Source organism: Glandiceps talaboti, chromosome 1, assembly GCF_964340395.1.
Source record: "Glandiceps talaboti chromosome 1, keGlaTala1.1, whole genome shotgun sequence".
Lineage (NCBI taxonomy): Eukaryota > Metazoa > Hemichordata > Enteropneusta > Spengelidae > Glandiceps > Glandiceps talaboti.
The window spans coordinates 30,134,569-30,140,740 of record NC_135549.1 but is presented as its reverse complement, the minus strand read 5'-3'; positions in this window follow the sequence as shown (position 1 = coordinate 30,140,740).

The window sequence follows — 6,172 nt, the reverse complement described above, 5'->3', positions numbered from 1 at the left end:
GAAAGTACCCTGTTATCAATACACTGTTAAATATTCTCTGCAAAATTGGTAGAAGAAAATCTTTACACTCAATGAAAAGCTCATTTAGGATACCGTCTGGTCCATGACTCTTACCCCTTTTCAACTTACAAATAGCCTTACGAATCTCATCCTCTGTAATATCATTCTCAAGTTCATCAAAAAGAATATTTTGCGAGTCTACCAGGTTTTCAGCAACAGGCTCCGCATCAACATAGGTTAAAGATTAAGTTTTGAAAAACTCAAAAAAATTACATAAATTTACCTCAGTTTTCACCCTTTTCCGACGTGAAAACTGTTTAAAAAACTCTTTAGGATTATTCATTTTCAACTTGTCTAACATGTTACCCTCTGTACGTAAGTATGATCTCTTACGCTTGCGTTCTAATGTCTTATATTTTCGTTTCTTGTCATTTAGTATAACATGATGGTCATTTGTTTATTACCATTAAATTGCTTAAGTGCATGCGCATATTTATAATCTCGATAACAACGTTTGAGTTCATCGTTGAACCAAGGTTTGTCAGGTACACACTGTGTCAAATTATGTCGATTAAATGCACCAGTTTCATGTGAGCGATGTCTAGCTTGATTCGTTTTACAAAATGGTTTGAAAATCCCAGTCAATGCTTCTGTAAACCTGTTAATGTTACTGTCCATTGTAGCTTATGTGACAATTTCAGCCTCGTTGAAAGATGATTTCAGTTGGTCAAGGTTGACCCTAACTGCCTCGCGACACTGTGGTGTGTTATCACTACACCATCTGTACACTTCACGTTCCGTCCCGATGTCTGTATCCCCATTGGTATCTTCAGATATATGCAGGTGTTTTATCACCAGTTTGATTTGCAAAGATGCATGGTCTGAATATTCAGTAAAGTTAGAAACTATAAATTTGTTTATCAAAGGAAAAACTTCTGTTGGTGACAACACATAATCAATAACACTCATCCCACGTGCACCATTGAAAGTAAAATCACCACTTTGACCTTCTTCATGTCGACCATTTAAAATTCGTAAACCAGTACGTAGCCTTGCATAAATTAATCAATCTAAAACCATACTCATTATATCCTATATCAGGATTAACACGAGGTGCTAGGTTTGTATCACTCTCATATCTTATCAAATTATCAGTGTTATTAATAACAGAATCATGTAAAGTATCCAACAGAATAAAATCATTGCAAAGGAGGGTTCTACTATTAGTATTACCTACGACAATAACCTTGCCTAGGGATTGAAACAATGCTATTTGGCTTTCAATTTCATAGAATACGTCGCAATCATAAAATTTATAAAAACTTGAACCTGCCGGTGGAAACTATACAAAGGTACAATACATATCAGAGCCATCTATACTTAATGGCTCGTCAATTTTTAACCATATGATTGTGTCGAAGAAAATATCGCAAATGGAAATATATGGTACAAAAGAGTCTCGTATCAAGATTATTGACCCTCCACCTTGTTTTGACTTGGCTTTCAATCTTGGGACGTGTTTTGTGAACGCTGGGGTTTACCCATTCTGTGTCAGTAATCTCCAGTTTTTCAGCACAGAAATTCTGGATTATTTCTGTGCCGTTTTCGTCTTCCGTTTCACGAATGTTGAAGAACAGTAAGTTATCCCTCATAGATCTACATTGCAAATCAACTATTTCGTCTGCCAATTTTTGATATTGTACTTCAATTGTATTCACGGATTGCTTCAGATCAGTAACCACAACTTCCATTACTTTGCGATTATTTTCAATTTCTGACTTGCTGTCATCCAGTATACCACTAATAAATTGCTGACTTTTCTCCACCTCCATTACTCTCACACAAGGCTGTCACCAATATATTATGACAAAATTTTAGACGCTTTTGCTGTTTATTGTATGTCCTTATCGTATAGTTTGTATGTCTCTTTTGTCTTTGTACTGTTTATATTTAGAGTACCCCAGGGAAGATTGGCCAAGGTCAACTGGGCTACCCTCTTTAAATAAAGTTTAATAAATAAATAAATTTCAAAATCTGTCATATTATTACCCCTTCTCCTTTTCCGAACGCTGCTTTGCTTTTGCACCACAACCTTCGGCATGCGACACTGTATGCACTTTGACTTGGAGGTAGAATTACCCCTTGAAAATCGACATGCTCTATGAATGATAACACTTGTTTTGTTGTAGCTGCAATAATTGTAGCGTTTGGTGTGATTTTGAGGGCTTTTTCGTCTGTTTTTGTGCCTTTTTTCGTTCTGACGTTTAACCCGAAACAAACGCTACAATCGGGCGAAATAAAGGGGGGGGGGCAATGTTAAGATAATGTCAAGATAACCAAGTGGATTTTGTGGCGTAATTGCTGTGTAGAGGGTGGGGAACCAACCGTTTCTAAATGCACGAATACACACGAGGTCACAGGTTTCACTGAGACTACTTTGTTATGTTAACGCAAGTCAAAAAATAATGTACAACACTCAGTAAGGCTAAAGAATTAAATTCTAGTACATTGCATGTAACACGAGTTAAAGGTTAAGTTAAAGGTTGGTGGTGGCAACTTAATTAGTCACAACTAAGAGTTCAGGTTGTCTCCCGACACATGCACGTACGCGTTGTTCGTGTGAATTACTTACAAGTTCAGTACTATCGAATTACTTTCGTCGAGTGAATCCGAAGCAGTCACACACTGTTGTTTGGGTTTCAGTTAGCGTTTCAGCATACCAGCCTGAAGCAGATTCCACGAAATTCTACGGTTCACAGTTAGTGTAGAATTTCAGAGTCCACACAGCAACAACAACCAGCAAGGCTCCAACCAAGATAATGTTTGGTCGTCAGCCGGCGAAGCAAAAGTGATCCGTGCCACGAGGACGGGTTCTCAGACCATGTATAAGTTCCCTATCCACCACCTGTACTCAAATATGCTAATAATAGCCACCAACCATCCTATTAAATTTAGGTCAGTCTAGTATACTTTAAAATTCACCTTGTGACAGGCAAGGAAAAACAATCTGTATTTTTTCAGTTCTATTCTCTGTCCTTTCTGTCCTGTCAGTCTCTCTAACTTCTTTTCTCTTCTCTTTATTGAATTCCTTGTTACATGTCTCTTTCCTTCATTGTAGAAAAGTTGACAAGTCCGTAGAACAACCTTGTAAGAAGATGAATATTTATCATCAGAAGTATACCATCAACTTCTTTAGTCAGTTCACTGTCGAAAGTTATTGGCTCACTGTATTCAATAAAACCCCATCTTCCTTTCTTGACCATTCGCTGTAGTTTCCCAACTTGAAAACTAGCAGCAGACTTACTTCCTTTCTTATATATGGCATATTCATCAAAGAGTTAAATGCAGCTTGAGTCCTGTATTGAAACATTCGGGCATTTCAGGGATTTCTGAGATTTCCATTTTAATATGTACTCTACCATTGTGTGCAAAGTAAAATAAAGCAATCGTAACTACTAGGTTTTCGTTTTTTGTTCATTTGTCATATATGTTTTTGTCAATGAATAATTAGTATTGTTACGTATTTATTTTCAGATGCAGCTTCGTGTACTTTTTTCAATTATGTCCTACATTAATTAATATTTGGAAAGTTATTGTATGAATTAGTCTTCAAGGAGATTACTTGAAAAATTTGATGTGATTTCCAGCGCATGTCACAAAGTATATTAATTTTTTTCAATGGTGCAGAATACTTCACTGTAAAGATACTACACATGCAAGTTTGAATTCAAGTTTAGCGTGAAAAATGACATATTGTCCTGCAATATTTAGAGAAGTAATTTCAGTAGGTAATTGTACAATGAAGAGATGAACATGAAAGTGAAACTCGCCGGTCCACCAGTTCTGTATACAGCTGTCTTTCCATCTTCTGATTGATTTAATTTACTTTTTAGCAGATGAGTTGCGACCTTTTCTAGTACAGGTGTAAGGGGCAAGTCTGTTGGTCTCTCAAGTATCTGCATTGATGTCGTGACGTTATCGTCTGAGATTTTCTCAGACTCGGAGTTAATGTTATGGCTAGTGTGACATACATGCCGGAACACAGTATCAAGAGTGGACATTTCTTTTCAGGTTTTGCATTTCATTGGTAGAGAACGTAAAATGTTTAAAATATAAAGTTTTGCTGGACGAACAGAAAAACATGAGACAGACAGACTGACTGACTGACTACAACAGGGACAACGAACACGTAACTTGCTCTCTGTTTTAAAGACATTAATCAGACACTCACTACAAAAGACATGTCCACACGGACTTTCTAGAGGACAAGTGAACAATAACAAACACACACTACATTTTATATCATTCTCTGTGACAGGCTTACAATTTTCAGGCCACTCAAATTGCTGTGAACTTCTTGCCTGATGAGTTTGTAAATAATTCAACCCATCATCAGATAGATCTGAATCGTCCCAAGAATTGACTGTTTTCTCTCTGCTCCAATTTGCTTTGTGGCCTTCCCCTTTTAACTTTTCTCGGCCTCCCTCCCTTGCTTTGACCTTTGAAACCCAAGCAAACACTACATCCCCCAACTCTGGGATGTACAACCCACCGCTCAAGACAGGCTTCGCTTCAGTAGGATTGAATACAGTTGTGTTGAGGAGCCTCCTGTAACAAAGATAGCAGCTAGATGTGGGTCGGATGTATGTCTACCTCATCATCCCTAATATCAATTCTAAATGTTGAAAAGATCTGGGTGGCATATGTTGAACACAATTTTGGGGATTTCCCTTTTAGTTCATACAGTGAACTTTGTGCCCTATTCCCACATATTCTACACAACTTAGTTAAACAAAATTGATGGAATTCCAAACTGACATAATGTTAACTCACTTAAACGTGGATTCCACATAAAAAATCAAAGAAACAAAAAGATATCGAGGTTGAATAAAATACGAACTCTACCAACGTAACGTTAACGCGTCCCTAGCCACGGACGTCGGTGACGTAAATTTGATCGTCAACACGGGAAAAAATTATAGAAAGCGATGAAATTTAAATTAGCCTCAAAAGAAACAATGTATAAATCGAATCCTCCCTTTACAATCTAACCTGTTGTGAACAGCAGATATATGAAAAAAACTCAAGAAAATTGTGAAAAATCTGATTAAAATTTTGCCTTGACCTGTGAATCGGTGTCGTCACCCACCTTGAGCGTCTACCTGACATGACTCGGACTGGGTCTGACGCGTGACGCCCGTGAAGTCAAAATTTCGCGCTTTTGGAATTTGTAACAAGCCATAATAAGATAAAAATGCAACTAACTAGATTGAAATGAGTATTTTGACTGGTTATTGACAGCTTATAGTGCAAATTTATTGGCAGAAAATCCGTAGAAACGGAAAGGGGGCAGGACGGTTTCCATGGGCCGTTCCTTTGTATTTACATATGGTACGTCATCGATCTAGGTCATGACCAGTAATAAATACACTCTCACATATTTATCAAGTGTACCCAAATGTGTGTGGTCAAAATGGAAAATAGACCAAGCCTAGCCTCGCCTATACCCTACGAAGAACATTTCGCGACAATGTATCAATAATGGTGAACTATACATTGACCTCTATATAATTAGTGTACAGTGAGGGCGCGCCACTCAACAAAATGTGTAAACTCGTGGTGGGACATACAGAAGGAAGTTCAACACGCACATGCCATATCCCGGGTATGTAGGGGATCACGAAAGCCGAGTGACGTCGAGGATGGTTAGATTTCCTGTGCTGAGAATAGGAGGCGTGGCGGGCATTTGAACAACATTTTTGACAGCTAACTTTCATTGGGACTTGACGAATCACATATATAGAGCTAAATTTTTTGCATAAATCCTTACGGCGGAAGGCATTCAGTTTAAATCTGGTTATTAACATTTTATACACTTATATGACAATGTCTGGGTTCGGCCACCAGGCTCTTCCTCATACTGCAGCATGAATAACATAAGTTGGTTGAATAAAATATTTAAAAATAGGAAAACAATTATTCTCGTTGCAGATATAGTCCCTTTAAGGTCTGTTTGAGATAAATATTCCTATATTTTTCTAAATAAAGGTGCTGGGTATAAAAGACGAAATTTATCTAAAGTCACATATCTCCTATGATACGTGATGTAGTACTTTACTAGGCCTAATATGTGAATAGTGTGCACACTCAATTGTTTGCTAGAAAAGTACAT